Source organism: Biomphalaria glabrata, chromosome 4 (assembly GCF_947242115.1).
Source record: "Biomphalaria glabrata chromosome 4, xgBioGlab47.1, whole genome shotgun sequence".
Classification (NCBI taxonomy): Eukaryota; Metazoa; Mollusca; class Gastropoda; family Planorbidae; genus Biomphalaria; species Biomphalaria glabrata.
The window spans coordinates 40,149,962-40,167,967 of NC_074714.1; the positions used below are offsets into that span (position 1 = coordinate 40,149,962).

The window sequence follows — 18,006 nt, forward strand, 5'->3', positions numbered from 1 at the left end:
TGAGTCTTAGATATAACTGTTACCAATAATTGAGTTATCTAATCATCCGATATTCCTACAGACTAATTCAGTAATTCTTATTACGATAAAGCATAGAAAGGGTTGTCTGAATCAGCCAGGAAAACCTACCAGTTAGCAGAGTTTAAGTCATTGATTCACATCCATGAAAAGAAGTCATGTCTGTACTTTATAAAATAAGACAGTGCAATACAAGATTTACTGTTGACCTCCTACAATGACTTTGGTTCATCTCGTGGACCAGAAGGGCTTCGAACGAGAGCCTGGGTATTAGCCAGGGCCGTATTGACCAAAAAGGAAACCTAGGCTATAGCTTACGGCCCCAAAGAAATATTTAATACTGACACAAAACATCTGGAATTATAAAGGGCCCCATAAAGGCTTTGAGTCTTTTCAAGTAAAAAATACAGCACTGGTATTAATATTATATATAGTTCGACCATCGTGGATCGATGAGAATAACTTTAGTGACCCAGGGGCTGAGGACTTTGAGCTGAAGTTATGTGCCTGAGGCCGGAAAGTTCGACTGCACTCTGGGCAGGTTATTCCGGCTCGAGTTTGTGTCGCTTGCCTTGATTTTTTTAGCAGCCCCCGAAAGGGGATTAGACGCTATTAATTTTTTGTGGTCTGTCTGTCCGTCCGTCCGTCCCATTTTGATCTCGTAAATTAGAAAAGATATTGAAAATCCGACATCATGAAATTTTAGGCCTTTCAAAGTTTTGATGCAACGGCTATTTTTTTTTTTCTGAAAGCGAAAAATTTAATCTTTAAAAATTGTCGTGTCCAGAAGTGATGCGATTAACCGGAGTTTTTCCTCATATCAGTAAATTTTATTGTACCAGGTCCACCTTACAAACCTTTTCTAGTGACACCTCCCTGGTCACGAACAGAATACAAAGGGAGTTGAACGAAAATCATTGGATTGTGTAACCAAATCCCTATCCAGCCTGTGTAATATTTTGGGTTTAATGAACCAGATATATTTCTTCAGTTCGACATGCGTTAACATGATTCCTTTTAACTCAGGACCTGGTCTTTGTTTACATGGGCCGATGAAATGAGCTAGCTCCCCCAGAAAATTAGCACCGGGTCTTCTATTCCATTTTAATTCGACATTGACATCGAAGCAACGATGTCTGTTACAAATTCAATGCCTCAGGGGGAAATTTAATAAATTTAATAGAAGGAGCGGGGATGGTTGGGGGGGGGGAATTAGGTCAAGAAAATGTGTGCAGGAATGAAAGTAGACACCAAAAAAAAAAAAAATAAAAACTTATTATCGAACAAAAGAAAATATCTAAAAACAAAAATGAGGTCTTCTAACTAAGTTTCTATGTCTCAGTTACAAAACTTCTACTTTGGAAAGGCTTCGAATTACTCCGTGATTAAAATGGTATGAAAATAGTTTAGTGCTGCCAAACCTTTTTTTTTTCTTAACTTTTACAGTGATCTGGTAACCTAATTTCGTTTCCAGGTCTTTAAAGCGCATGGCAGAAACGGTGGACAGTGAAAACAGAGAATGGAGAGACAGACGGGAAGGGAGGAATGGAGGCCTGGGGGAGAAGTGAAAATGGGGAGGTGGAGGGAGCAGACGGGAGGAAGGAAAACCAGAGATAAACATGCGCAATGAATATTAGCATGAATAGAGAGTATTGACTACCGCGCTTGGACACCCACGCATGGTTGCTAGGCGACATTGTTGATTGGGGCAACCGGGAGTCGGAAATGAGACACGCCATGAGAAGGGAGGAGAGAAGGAGGATGTAGCGGAGCAGTCTGCAAAGACGAAGGCTCGGGAGTCTGGTAAAGGAGGGAGGGGGGGGGGCAATAAAAAAAGGGGGGGATACAAGTGAAGGCATGACGCTGTGCTGTAACATTTTATCGATGACCTATATAATTAGCTGTTTGTTTTGTTTCGTTGGCTATTGTTTCTTGAATCGCTTCCATTGTGCCAGTGCCAGGCTTTATTTGCAGCTAGATTAAGCAGTTGTGGTCAAACTAACCTGGTTCGCTGTCCAGTCTCTCTATATTTATGTGTTATGTATTGTGTGTGTTTGAGTGTGTGTGTGTGTGTTTGAGTGTATGTCTGTGTTAGATAGTGTGTGTGTGTGAAAGCTTGTTCAGTGTAGGACGTTGCAGCCGCTTGTCATTTTACTTGTTTTTTCTTTTTTATTGGCCTCAAAATTTTATCTGGAGATCGTCTGCTACTGACCGCTTCTCTATTTCCGGTTGTCGAACATGCACGTGCACACATATCTCGGCACGCATGAAGCCTGTGCGCATGCGCTTACATGCGAGCTAAGAAAGTTGCTACGAAGCGACTGAGCTGAAAATTATGAGCGCAATTAAGGAGTCGTCTGTTTCAGATTTTCTGTTTGTCGACCAGTCTGACTCTATCTATCTATCTCTATCTATCTATCTATCTATCTATCTATCTATCTATCTATCTATCTATCTATCTATCTATCTATCTATCTATCTATCTATCTATCTATCTATCTATCTATCTATCTATCTATCTATCTATCTATCTATCTATCTATCTGTCTTTCTGTCTATATATCTATTCATGTATCTTCAATACCCTTTTTGATCTATTTTTCTCCATATCTCTATATCTCTTTCTCTGTCTCACTGTCTATCTCTGTAAATCCATTGCTATATGTCTCTCTCTATTTGTTTCTCTTAATATATTTCTTGAATACGTTTTCGTGTATATTCTGTATTTCTCTCTCTCTCTCTCTCTCTGTCTCTCTCTCTCTCTCTTTATTTCTCATTACATCTACCTCTCTAAAACTCTCTATAATCCTCGTGATAAGATGCTCAAAAAGAAGCCAATCAAAGATTTACAAAAGACAACGCTGAGCACCAATCAGATACTGACCTTCTAATTTAAACCAATAAAGCAAACACAAAACGAACAAAGAAAATCTTGAATGACCAATCGATTGGTCAGCTCCTCACCGTGTCAATACTCTCCCCTTACCTAATGATAAGTCTCTAACCCTAACCCTAACCCTTTCGTATCATTAATCTTATTAGATTGACATTAATTAACGAAATTTTTTTTTTTGACTTGTCTTGTTAATGAAGCAGTACCCAGAGGCAACTTGCGCTTGAAGTTTTTCTTAAGAATGTCAATAATTAAATGTAAAACAAGATCTAAGAGAGGAAACATCTTCCAGCTTGGTCTTTGTCATTTGTCTTACAATTTAAAAAACAAAACAAAACAAGTTTCACTTTAAACTAGCATTTAATAATGCATAACTAGCCAAGGTACGAGTCACCCGTCGTCGTAAGGCGTGACCTTCACCTTTGCACACTACTTTGAACTAAAAGCTCGTGACTTATAAATTTAAAAAAAAAAAAAAAAAAAACATTTTGTTAAAATATTTCACAAAGTACAACCTTGAGAACATGTCACACGTGCTATTAATTACATTGCTTTTATGTATATAGGTCAAAAGTTAGTTTTTTACGTTATTATTTTCTTATTTGCTTCTAGAACCCGTACGAATATATCTCTGGACCTACACTAGGGAAAGAGCTATTACAATAAGGGCTACGTCGAATTGTATTGTCAACAAGTTACAATTATTCTACCATCTAAATCACGTGAACTCAAGGTGTAATTTGATAGGTCGTCATTAAAGAAAAAAAAATACGAGAGTCATTATCGTTGACAGAGCCAAAAAATCTTGTCATTTTACCAGAAGACTTCAAAATTGACGTCAATTGTATTTATTTTATTTTATTGTCTCAAACAAGCCCAGGGGAAAAACAATGAGAAATTCTGAAATAAAAAATCAAGAAATTATTTATTAGCAAATTACTTTTCCTTTTTATGACAGATACACGTTTTAAATAATAACAGTAATAGACTAAAAAATAAATTACAAAACTTTTCATAACTGATACACTATAATATAAATACTCCAACTGCTTTAATATTTAATTTATTCAAGCGTACTGTCGAAGCTATATAAACGTAATTTATATGTTGATTTCAATATATATACAGAATGGTATAAAATTCTTTACATACTCTCCTGTCTTAATCATTTTTGTTATGGGATAGATGATGTAAAGGTCATATGTTTCTGTGGCCCAGGGTTAACGAGGATGTCATGTGGCCAGCACAACGACCAACCGCCTTAACTTTCCCCAACTAATGTCAGGTACCCATTAGAGCTGGGTGGACTCAAAGGCTCTCAATCACGAAATTAAATATTTCAATCTTCGCTAGGATTCGAACCCGGTACCCTCGGTTCGGAAACCAACCGGTTTACCACTCAGCCACCTCGCTTCTAGCTTATCATTTAGGACTAGAGAAGGCACATCTCGACCTATCCATACGCCTTCACTCACGAAACTTACATTGTACTGCTTTGGTCAGTTCCTCCAGCTCCCCCCCCCCCACCCATGAAGATAAACTCTTTCTTTCTTTCATTAAAACTAATCCATTCATTTTCATTGAGAGTATTTGAGAGCCTAAATATTCGCGTGCACTTTCTGTCTTTCATCTTGCTGTTAGTTAAAACATGTGTTACTGATGAGCTTAAGTAAATATAAAATGCATATCTCCAAATGATTGCGTGATTTGTTTATCCACTAGTTGCTGTTTGTGGTTTTGAACTTCCTTCCACATGTCTGTGTGTGTGTGTGTGCTCATGTCATTCCAGTGTTTGAATAGGATGATTTCAAGGTCAATAGTTATATCAACTAAAATCTTAATTGACTATTGGTAATTAAACATTGTGTTTGATATTTCGAACAGGTGGATAAATTCTACGTGACTGGTGTAGTGGTATAAGTTTAATTAGCCCCCGTAATACTTTGTATATAGCCGCTTTAAAGTTGGAAATTAACAATAGATAACTATAAAACCTTCTATTATCATAAGCGCTTCCCTGGCACAGCGGTTAGTGTATTGGCTTGAGGAGGCTGAGCAGGTCGCTCACTTTTTTTTATTTTATATATAAATGCATTTAAAAAGCAATCAGCCAGATAGCCCCCTTTACAGATGTATTATTGTTAGTATAGATTTATAAAAAAAAAATAATTAAATAACGGATAATAATTAATTAATTGAATTACGTTTAATAAAAGCTTTGTATTTTTGTATTTTAAAAAAATTATCTTGTATGTTTTTCTTGCTTTCTAATAAAAAAACATATAATGTTGTTTAAATTTTAGGCAAACAAAAAAGTCTTCTAAATAAGCAGCAGTCAGTAGTTTCTAAAAAGATAAATGACAATAAAAAGTTAACTCTTAAGTATTTCATTTTTTTTGCCTTCGAGCCACTGATTGAGCCCAAAATTTGGAAAGAAAAATCAAAGTTAAGAACATATAATTATGTTTGGAGAATGTCTTTGGATCGTCTGCAATATTGATAACTGCGTGAATTAGCTTTAGTGATGACCTACATTCTCTATCCTGGAGGAGACCTTTCGTCAAGGGACAGAAGCCCTCTCCATAGGGGCAAGTTACTTAATTGCCCCACCCCCATTTTCCATGAACAACATATAGAAATATAGGATGCATGTGGCGCCCTCTGATGGTGGCGCCAGGGGCACCATGCCCCCCTCGCCCCGTCCCTCACAACGCTTCTGCACCCCCCCCCCCTTAAAAAAAAAAAGAAAGGCAAAAAAAAAAATAAAGATCTGAAATGGACGGGTCTCGCACTGTCTGAAAGTCAAAGTATATTTTCAACTCGTATAAAGTTGATTTAGAACATGACCTAATACATTTTAATGGCTACTTTGGGAAGCTAACGCCAACGTATATTTTAAATTAAAAAAAAAATATTACAGAGCCAAATGATCGGACTTGTCAATATTAATTGGTTCAAAGTCTATTTTCAGATGGATTGTGCCATTTTCTGAAAACATTAATGGGTGGTCTCTTCAAGAAATACAGACAAGACATTGACAGACAGAGTAAGTAGAAACATGCACGTGATCTCATCCGTTATGGCGCCAAAATACACACACACACACACACAAAAGGCAAACACACAAGTGTCAGAGGCCATGTTTGTTTTCGAATTTCGCAATTCAACGTCCCATCTCTTTCAATCAACACGAAAAGCCTGCAATATTGTTTTTTTTCAATGAATCTGAGTATTTAACGAAAGAGAGGGGGGGGGGGAGGCTGGCAGAATTTTTTTTAAATTTGTGTGTGGGGGGGGAGTGTAGGAGAGGGGGATGGAATAAAATAGAGAGGGGAGAGAACGCTGTCAATTTTTTTTTCCTTTACAAAACATGATGAGATTTCGATAATGGACGGGTTTTATCTGCAGTTGACCAGATTGATGCATGAGCGCGAGAGTAGCCACGCCCTTGTGTCCCACCACTAGTTCTGTTTTCTTTGCTTTCACTTGATAAGTTTTTTGAAATTCTTGGTTTCTCTTGTGCCAGTTCTGCAGAGAATGTTTTCTCTCCCTTGTGGTCACATTTGTAGTTTCATTTCGGTACATGTTACCCTCAAATGTCTTTCCCTGTCGTTTGGGGTTTAAACAGTGTTCGTACCTAGCTCTCTCTCACTCTCGTTATCTATCTATCTATCTATCTATCTATCTATCTATCTATCTATCTATCTATCTATCTATCTATCTATCTATCTATCTATCTATCTATCTATCTATCTATCTATCTATCTATCTATCTATCTATCCATCCATCCATCTATCTATCTATCTATCTATCTATCTATCTATCTATCTATCTATCTATCTATCTATCTATCTATCTATCTATCTATCTATCTATCTATCTATCTATCTATCTATCTATCTATCTATATTATTGATACAAATCTGTTTCGCTGATTTTTCGTATCATTAATTGGGTCATGGTCTTTAACTTATATAACCTACTAGCACTTGCACTATTTTTAGCAACTGTTGTAAAGCTGTGCTTTCATATAGAACATAAATGCAGTTTAACATACACACACACACACACACTCGCAAGCATTTAATTAAATTGCTACATCATGATTGTGAAGCCAGCAAATAGCAGACACTTATAGATCACGAGGAAGAAGATGTTTCTGGAATCCAGTCTTCAAGGTCATCATGCATTTTCAAAGAAAAAGCAAAAAAATATATCAGGTATTAGATAATGAGTTTATGCCCGACAGGTATCAGCTCAATATTCTAAGGATCGATCTGCACTTGCCATCAACAACCTACTGGGGGAGGAGGTGGAGCCTGAAGGCGAAGATGACGATAGCAGTTTTAAAAAAATGGAACAACTATTTCCGGTTCATAACAAATAACAAAGTCACGTGCTGATTACGAATACTTTTGATTTGGAGCATTTATTGAAATACGTAACACTGCTGTTAGTTTAAAAATTTCACGCGTTGCTAACTTGACACCATTCTGCGAGGACTTGTAACGGATGTTCCAGTTCTAATAGGAATACAAAGCCAATGACCAAAAAAAAAAAAACGTGAGCTCGTGCTTGCACACAATAAACTGACTGGATTTACTCTCTAAGTAAAAACTTATATTCCTTTTTAAAAATATTATTATATATGAATTTTTGAAAACAATGAATTGAGTGTCATTTTTCTCTATGTTTTTGCAGATAGAAAATCCCCTTTAGAGATGGGATCCTAGAGGGGGGGGGTCTCCCTTTCATCCATGTCGCGGTACAGAATGACAGAAGTGACATTGAGAGCTAAGCCTGCAAGGCATACATGGCGTTAAAATATGAGGCAAAAAACACACACACCTTTTTCCCCTTGATATAGATCTCTATATGTTGAGCATTTTTTTCTTTTAATTTATAAAAATTTCAGGGAATCATGGGACAAAAGTGAACAACAGAAGCTAAATAAAAAGAAAACACAGTGAAAATAGCTTTTAAAAAGATTATTAATGAAAAAAAAAAGGATTTTAAAAAATTTCGGTAAAATATAGACGACGAGGAATACATAAAAAAAACTCTTTTAGTTTCTTTTATTTAATTTGAAGCGTTACAGAATCACAATCCTAGCTTCCTTTTACTAATTCCCCCTTCTAGTAAAATGGGAGAAAAAAAGATACTTGCATCGACCGGGAATCGAACCCGGGTCACCCGCGTGGCAAGTGAGTATTCTACCACTAGACCACCGATGCTTGCATTTAAAAAAAAAAACTAAAATCTATTAGTGACACCTTAGCAGGTATGTTACCTATCAACTCTCCTGCATGAAAACGAGGCCAGAGTGGCTAGCAGACTGCAATGTTTTGGTTGTCTTATTTAAATACATATTCACTTATTCAAGATAAACTTTTATCTATTATTTTGAATTCACTTATTCAAGAAAAACTTGTACCTACTATTTTGAATTGCTTAATTCAATCTTAATGGAGAGCATATAAAAAAAAATATTTTTAATTTTTTTTTTACCAGAAATTCGAGTACTTGTTTATCATGTTACTGACATTTTAAATTATGTTAGAAAGAGTAATAAAAAAAATGTAAATTAACCTATTTGAAATGTAGTTTAGAACATTGTTGTTGAGACATTGTTACTATGGAAACTTGAGCAAGGAATATCTCGTGTTGTTTGTGTTAAAAACTTACAACAATCAAGTCGCTTATTATAAAAAAACAGCCACTAAAATATTTCCCTTTGTTTACCCTTTCAGGATGGGCAAGCTGCCGGTATATGGAAGAATGTAGATGATGTAATAGTCGTCTGTTTCTACGGTCGACGGTGAACAAAGGTGTCCTGTGGCCAGCACAATGACCAACAGCTTTACTTTCCCAACTGTCAGTTACCTTTTACAGTTGAGTTACTACCCGAAATTCAAAATACCAGTCTTCAACGAGATTCGAACCGTACCCCTTGGTTTGGAAGTCAAGCGCTTTACCACTTAGCCCAACCCCACCCATATTAGAACTTATTAAAATTGTCTTTACAGTGAATGGATTTCGTGTAAATTGACATTCTTCAGTTTAACTCACAGCTGTAGCACGGATTTGAAACCTTTTTTTTTCCAAATGTTTACTTACAATGTTGAATTGCATGCCTTGGATTTTAATTCGTTTCGGTATATTTTGTCTTCTTTGTCTTCACTTATTCAACAAAAGGCAAACTCTCTGACTCGCTTCTGATTCCGGCTTTAAGACTTAATTCCATGACCTATGATGTATATTGTCCAAGCCTTGGGTACCACACGCACTCGTCCTACTTCTGGTTCAACTTTGTGTCTTTCCCTCTCTTTTAAGGCCCGGGACACTGCATCGCCACATTAGTTCCCGTTTCTCTCACTTTCTCTTTTTCTCTAACACTGGTTCCCCCTTCTCTTTATAACTGCTTCCTCCCCATCTCTCTCCCTTGCTCTCAGTCCCCCCTCCCCACTCTCTTTTTCGTTATTTCTTTCTAGCCCTCTCTCTTTCTATTATTGTGCCCCACTCTATCTCTCTCTCTCTCTCTTTATAACTGCTTGCTCCCCTCTCTAACTCATTTTCTCTCACTCTCATTCTCTCTATCACTTTCCCCCTCCCTCTCTCTTTTTCTTTCTCTCTTGCGCTCTCTTTTTCTCTCTTTCACTGATCCCTCTCTCTCTATAACTACTTTTTCACGCCCCCTCTCTCTCTTTCTTGCTCAATCTTTTTTTTACATTCCCCTCCTCACCGTCTCTCTCTCTCTCTCTCCATCACTATTTCCACAACTCTCTCTGATTCCCACTCCTCACAAACACGCACATACATACATTGAAGATGAACACCAGGTTTGGTTATATTCTGCATCTCCCCCATCCCCCCAAACTGTTCTCCGTACTGCCAGCCCAGTGCCCGCTTGACCCGGAACTGTCCGCCTGAAAGGCCGTTATGTAAGGCTCGGGAGCTGAACTTTGACACTTCTCTTGCGCAGACCGTCTCAAAAGAAAAACATGCTGTTGTTGGGAGAGACTGAAGAGAGAAAGAAGAGATAGTTAGAGAGGTATACATTAGAAATGAAAGAGAGAGGGGAGAGGCTGTCGATTGATCGCCATTTTTAGAATTGTAAATTATTTTTTATTGTTGAGCTAGAGGGGAAGAAATATGTCCACAACTATGGGTCAATAGCAAATCTATCTATCTATCTATCTATCTATCTATCTATCTATCTATCTATCTATCTATCTATCTATCTATCTATCTATCTATCTATCTATCTATCTATCTATCTATCTATCTATCTATCTATCTATCCATCCATCCACCCATCCATCATCTATCTATCTATCTATCTATCTATCTATCTATCTATCTATCTATCTATCTATCTATCTATCTATCTATCTATCTATCTATCTATCTATCTATCTATCTATCTATCTATCTATCTATCTATCTATCTATCCATCCACCCATCCATCATCTATCTATCTTTCTATCTATCTATCTATCTATCTATCTATCTATCTATCTATCTATCTATCTATCTATCTATCTATCTATCTATCTTCCTTTCTTACAATGTCGATAGTACATTCTTTTCAGATTATTAGTTCTCTAACATTTTCATTGACTTGTTCAGTCTTAGTGACAGTTTTATTTCGATAGAAAACAAAAACAAAAGGAAAACCAACAAGAATTTTCCTTCTTGGAATGTAACATTTTTACTTCTTGACATTTTAAGTTACACTTGATTTTATTTTTTAATCTTTTTGTTTTATTTTATTTTTTTAAATGAAATTTGAGATTAATGTGTTGTTTTTTTTAACATTAATCTTTGTAGAAATAATCCAACAATCTGCTTTGTATTTATATTTTTAGTTTATATTTTCTTGGCTTCATGGAACAGCTTGGTTTACATTGTCTGTACTAGTGATGTACACTCCCTATATTCAATACATTTCAAATAATAATAATGGCAATGTCTTCGATTCCAAAGATTAAAGATTAAAGATGAGTGCAGTGTCTCACATGACTACGCAAACCCAGTTGAAACCTGCACATTTTTCCAAACTGATTCAGACAAAGCCGTTGTCCACCGAGGGTCTCTTTAAGTTAACGTCTACCCCGCTTTTCTACAAGGGCTTTCTTTAATACATCAAAGAATACAAAATTATTTTCTATTGAAAAAGCTTCCATTTAACATTCTATTATGTCGCAAGATAAGATAGATAATAATACTTTTGTTAGACATTCATTTATTAGCGTTAAATGGCACATTCTAAGGCTCCTAAATGAATTTGGACAAAGTTAATATCAACTCTCTTCTCCAACGCCCACTCTCTGATCAAGATGGAAATTTGCACAATTATTTCTTTTATATGAGAATACAAGAATCAATAAAAAGAATTATCCAATTAGTTAATTAACTATTGGTAATTAATTATTACGTTTAGCATCTCGAACAAGGGAAAGAAATTGTATAATTTGATGGTATACGTTGAATTAGTCCCCTTTAAAGGTAGCCGATTTAAACAAGTTTGAAACAAACAATACTTAACTATACAATCTTCTTTAGTTATAGGAACCTCACTAGCAGGGTGGTAAGTATCTATTACAAATGTAATTACAGATCTGATCCAAACTCATTGATACGATTACGCTTTGTATAAGGTTTGTCTTTATGTTCATTCTTCTTGTATGATCGACAGAGGCGTCAGTTCTACACACAAATAGACAAAGCTAAAATGAGGAAGAGGCGACAGTTCTACACACAAATAGTCAAAGCTAAACTGAGGAAGAGGCGTCAGTTCTACACACAAATAGACAAAGCTAATCTCACACAGAGGCTTTACTCTCTATACACATGTGTTCTAGCAAACGTAATTTAAAAGAAAGAATTAAAAACTTGTGTACGTAATGGAACTCTGTAAACATATTTATCTGTATGGATTTATTCGTCCAAACAATGAATAGCCTCTTTCAAAAAGACAAAACTATGTGAGGAAGTCTTATCTCATCTTATCTTATCTTATAAAATGTATACGTTACTTACAAAAAGAAGATTATTACGTCCTACGCGTGTCCCTAGGTCAATCTAGTCATGCATGTTAGTCAATGACTTAAACTCTGCCTAGTCACTGGTTTTCATGGCTGACTCAGGCAACCCATTCCATGCTCTAGTTGCACTAGGGAAGAAAGAACATTGGTACACATTTGTCCTAGCATATGTAACAAGTAATGTGTCTCTCTGAGTATTTGATTAGGTTATATGTCTCCCAGCTCATGCATCTTCTTCGACCACGACGCGACATTATGCAAGCAGGCTAAGAACAGTCTCCCTACTCTGGCCAAGCCACGCCTGTAGACAGGGGAGGAGGGACACAAATAACAGAGAAAAAAGAGAATAAAAGAGGCTAAAGAGAGGGAAGAGGAGGGCTATCACGTGGACACAAAATTACCAGTGGCCAGTGTTTTCGTCCAAGTTTGGGCATTTCTCTGCTTTTATGTGGCGTGCCGCTCTGTCTTCTGGGATTAAGTTGTGTGTCTGTCTAAACGATTAAGTTGTGAGTCTGTCTAAACGATTAAGATGTGAGTGTGTCTAAACGATTAAGATGTGAGTCTGTCTAAACGATTAAGATGTGAGTCTATCTAAACGATTAAGATGTAAGTTTGTCTAAACGATTAAGATGTGAGTCTGTCTAAACGATTAAGATGTGAGTCTGTCTAAACGATTAAGATGAGTCTGTCTAAACGATTAAGTTGTGGGTCTGTCTAAACGATTAAGATGTGAGTCTGTCTAAACGATTAAGATGAGTCTGTCTAAACGTTTAAGATGTGAGTTTGTCTAAACGATTAAGATGTGAGTCTGTCTAAACGATTAAGATGAATCTGTCTAAACGATTAAGATGTGAGTCTGTCTAAACGATTAAGTTGTGGGTCTGTCTAAACGATTAAGATGTGAGTCTGTCTAAACGATTAAGTTGTGGGTCTGTCTAAACGATTAAGATGAGTCTGTCTAAACGATTAAGATGAGTCTGTCTAAACGATTAAGATGTGAGTCTGTCTAAACGATTAAGATGAGTCTGTCTAAATGATTCCGTCTGAATTTTAAAGAGTATCGATCCAGTCAAGATTTCATCACCGACTACTTTATTTTATTTTATTTTTTTTTGTTTTTTGTTTTCTTTGATTATTTTTTGACCATAAATTGTGCTAAAGATTGTGCTAAAAGATTGTGCTAAAGATTGTACACTAGATGTCCGCCATCATTTAAATGCTTTGACATTCTGGTTTTCCGTTCCGTTCTGTCGAGCCTCTTCCCCCTCTCTCTCTTTCCACCCCTCCCCTAACAATGGGGCAAGTGTCACTAAGGCATGACGGGGGATCGAAGGCTCGAAAATTAGTTGTATTTGTATATTATATGCATTTCAAACGTCCATTGCCTTCATTGTGAGCAAGTTGTTTTTGTTTTAAATTTCCTATTTACTACAAAATATTGTATTTCATACAGATGTGTGTGTGTGTGTGTGTGTGAGAGTTTTGTTTAGCTTATTATCTTATCTTATATCTCACAGACGTTACTTCAAAAAAAAAAAGAAAAGAATAGGCTAAGTACGTCTTACGCATTTGATGTGTCAGTCCAGTCATGCTTGTTAATCAATGACTTTAACTGCTGGTTTTTCTGGCTGATTCAGGCAACCCACCCCATTCTCTAATAGCACAAGTTAAAAAGGAGCATTTGTACGAATTTGTTAAATACGTCTGTATGTGTATGTTCGAGGATATTCTCTCCAATTCCGCCACCCCACCCCTCTAAAAAAAATATATTTCCTTTACCCCCCCCCTCTCAGCCTAACATAAATTATATTTGAGTGGCCAACATGCAACGAGGGTGTCCAGTGGATCACAGCTAAGGGTTCGGTACCTCCTTAGAAAATCCATAATTTAAATTCATAGCCTCTGCTTTGGAACAAGCAACCACCCAGCGGATAAACTAAGCAAATCTTACTCTTGGCCACTATACCTCTATACCTTCAACCTGTCATACAGTGAGATTGTTTGTTTTTCAACACAACTCAAGGCAGTGTACTATTAAAAATAGTGTCACCATGTATTGTGTTGTAAGTACGTTAGAAGCTAGACAATAATGTAGTAATAACACATTTAGAGAAACATTCCGCTAGAAAAAAAAAAATCGTTGGGTAATGTCTAGGATGGAAGAGAAAGTCTATTAGCATAATGTACCTGGCAACAGCTGGGGGGCGTGGGGAAAGCCCAGATAACTGAGTTTGTTGGCTTGTTTGTATGTTTGTTTGTTTTCTCTTTCAGTGAGGTTTATTTAAATGACTAGAGGTCACGAGCAGTTGTTTGTAGACAGATCTATATGGAATTCATTAAAGAAAATGAAGTTAGAGCCAAAGAAATGACTATTATAAGTACTTATATAATTAATCTTATAATCTATCTAATCTATCTAATAATCTGTCTGTCTGTCTGTTTATCTATCTATCTATCAAATATGTCTAACATTTAATATTAATTAGTATTAATTTTTTTCTTATAACGGTTTAACATTATTTGTTTAGATTGTGAGTGTCTCTTTTTGAGGATGAGGTCCTGGGCACCTGCACTGTCTCCAGTACTGTAAATCCGCCCCTGGGTATATGTATGACTGATTGAATGAATGAAGGAATGTACAATGTGTAGTATGCAATTTCATTTTATTATTTTATGTGAGGCAGAATGCATTTTATTTGTTTTGAATTTCATTAATAAATCAGTGGAGTAGCTAGGGTAGGGGAGGAGGGTTCAAATTTGAAAATCTCCTGGGGGGGGGCAAATAATTGTCCGAAATTAATTTTTATATTCCTCATTATCATCATCATCAAACTCCGTTTGAGTGAGTGCTTGAGAGGCTCAAATCCTCTCTTGCAAAAGCCCTGGACAGAAACCCTGCTGTCTTGCGTAGTGCATACATGTCACCATACAGGTCGAGAATTTTTGGTTTCCCAGACCTGTCGAGACGGAGATCAGTTTTTACATTAAATAATACCCCATTATCTCATGTCATGATGTCGAATGTCAAAATGCAAGGGTTCCTAACGAGGTCAACCCCCCCCCCTCCCACCGGGGCCTTATATCCCTAGCTACGCCACTGTAATAAATTTTAAATTACTGAACTAAAACTTAATATTTCTGATATCATCTTCTAGAGTTCTTGCATTCAATTCTTTCTACACCTTTTTTTGTCTTAGAATACGAGTTTGCTGTTAGTAAGTAGTTATGCCGAACCCACTACCCTCAGGCCGCATCCAACCCGTGACTGTGCTCTATTTCCCCTCAACTTCGCCCGTAGTGAAACTTCAATGACCTGATTCAATTGGAAGTTGTAGCACGTGGTAATCTGGTGGAAAAGAGTACCTGACCTCAAGATCCAAAGCGGTGGGCACCACAGGGTCCAAAGATATATGGCTAGAAAGATTAGTCAAAGTTTAGTGACCATAATAAAAAAAAATCTTGGGGAAATATATTCACAATTCACTGTTTTTATAACAGAAGACATCAGCCTATTTCTTAAAAAACTTTTAAAATTTACTTTTGTATCTGTATGAACTAATTTTCATTCTCTGGCAATGACAGAAACAAAATTCATTGTAGCAGGTTTCATTGAGAAATTTTGTGTTGATATGGCAGGTCTGCAACAGTGCTCCCCCCTGACAGGCAACGAAAATATTCTTAAGGAGGTTTAGAACGTAGAAGGTGTCAGTGAGGTCAGTTGTCACTACACCCCCTCGTTTGATATAACAAATAGTTTTAGATAACTTCCATAGTCGCTTAATCTCTAATCTCTAAGCTTATTATTATTACTATTATTATTATTACTATTATTATCGAAAACTTGGAGTGCTGCTTGTTTTTTCTTATGTTCTAAATTAATAAAGATAAAATCAGGCACAAAATTATAAGAGCAGAATTTAAAGGATAGTAGGAAATAACTCTGTTGCAAAAATCTAATACAGACTCAGTGCTTCAAGCACAACTCCAGGCGCACTACCGTGGTGCCTTTTCCTATGTCTGCTGGTTGTACGTCATCTCTGACAGTCCCCAAGGGGAGTCGGTGTCCTCCCCCCCCCCAGCCTAGATCTCTTGCGTCCCACCAGCCGCCATCCTGGCACGCTGCCTCCCTCATACCCGCGTGCGCCACACCTACCCGATGATTGTCGCCCCGGAAAACACGTGACCTGGAAACCTGGATAACCATATAAGGAAAACGAATGTGTGTGTGTCTGTGAGTGTATCGACCTGCATGCACCGCGCGCGCATGCAGCTAGTCGTAAAAAGATGTCTCTGTGACCTTGGACAGGGAGAGGAAAAGGGGAAAGGGAGGGGGGGGGGCTAGCCCTAAAAAAAAAAAACCTCTATCGGCACTGCAAGATAAGAAAATGGAAACGCAGTCGGGTGGGGAGGCATGGGTGTATTCAGAGCAAAGATGGAGAAGGGCGTTCTGTGGTGGAAGCTTTAAGGTCTGTAAGATGTGGACTCTGGTAAAAAAAATAAAAATAAAACACAGTCTGGCATAGCGTGAGTTTCTGAATAACCTTTTTTTTTCTTTTCATTTCATACCCGTGGCGTCGCGAGGGCGCTCAAAATTATGCATACAACCATTGCAGAGAAGACAGATGGGGCGACATGGGATCGTCTTTGGAAAAAGCATGGTGTACAGTAAAGACATCTCTTTATCAAGACAAATGTATTCTTCTTTACTTTGTATTTGTGTGTCTGTCTCCCTCCCCTTTTACCCACCTCCCGCCCCAACAAGCAAATAACCAGATCTATGGTGTGGAGATATGTCTGCAAATGGGCTGTTATAGTTTCAGTATTTCCAGCTTATCTCTCTTTAAGGAATCATAAGCGGCTTTTTTAGAGGGCTAAGCATGGGCGGCCTCCCAAAACCTCACACCTAAAAGGGGGTCCTGCGGTATGGAGATTTATTTATCACTATCCGTGCATCTTATAAATACTTGGGAACTCCGTCCATTAAAATGTACCGTACTAACACGCCCTAGACTAAACTGCAGTGTGGTAGATTTATTCCAATCGGTTGTACTAGACAAGGACTTGTTGCTCAATATCTTTAAAACCTTTTCGACATCCAAGCGGTTAAGCGCTTGGCTTCCGAATCGAGTTCCTGGGTTCAAATCCTGGTGAAGACTGTAATATTTTAAATTTGGGGGTGCCTCTGAGTCCACCCAGCACTAATAGGTAACTGATATTAGTTGGGGATAGTTAAGTTGGTAGTTGTGCTGGCCACATGACACCCTCGTTAACCTTGGGCCACAGAGATGACCTTTACATCTTCTGCCCTAGAGACCGCAAGGTGTGAAAAAGGAACTTCTTTACACAAATAACTATGAAGGCTCTAAGTATATTTTGGTTAGAGTTAGATAGGCCTCAGTTTAGAGTTAGATAGGCCTCAGTTTGGAGTTAGAGTTAGGCCTCAGTTTAGAGTAAGATAGGCCTCAGTTTAGAGTTAGAGTTAGATAGGCCTCAGTTTAGAGTAAGATAGGCCTCAGTTTAGAGTAAGATAGGCCTCAGTTTAGAGTAAGATAGGCCTCAGTTTAGAGTTAGATAGGCCTCAGTTTAGAGTAAGATAGGCCTCAGTTTAGAGTAAGATAGGCCTCAGTTTAGAGTAAGATAGGCCTCAGTTTAGAGTTAGATAGGCCTCAGTTTAGAGTAAGATAGGCCTCAGTTTAGAGTAAGATAGGCCTCAGTTTAGAGTTAGAGTTAGATAGGCCTCAGTTTAGAGTAAGATAGGCCTCAGTTTAGAGTTAGAGTTAGATAGGCCTCAGTTTAGAGTTAGAGTTAGGCCTCAGTTTAGAGTAAGATAGGCCTCAGTTTAGAGTTAGAGTTAGGCCTCAGTTTAGAGTTAGATAGGCCTCAGTTTAGAGTTAGAGTTAGGCCTCAGTTTAGAGTAAGATAGGCCTCAGTTTAGAGTAAGATAGGCCTCAGTTTAGAGTAAGATAGGCCTCAGTTTAGAGTTAGAGTTAGGCCTCAGTTTAGAGTAAGATAGGCCTCAGTTTAGAGTTAGAGTTAGATAGGCCTC

The 18,006-nt window shown here is 37.4% G+C and overlaps 1 non-coding gene across 1 annotated transcript; it reads right to left on the reverse strand.

The window, feature by feature from the left end:
- Window positions 1-8,075: 8,075 nt before the first annotated feature.
- On the reverse strand, window positions 8,076-8,146 carry Trnag-gcc (transfer RNA glycine (anticodon GCC)). Its single transcript has one exon. It is a non-coding gene; the product is annotated as a tRNA-Gly (tRNA).
- Between the last annotated feature and the right edge of the window lie 9,860 nt (window positions 8,147-18,006).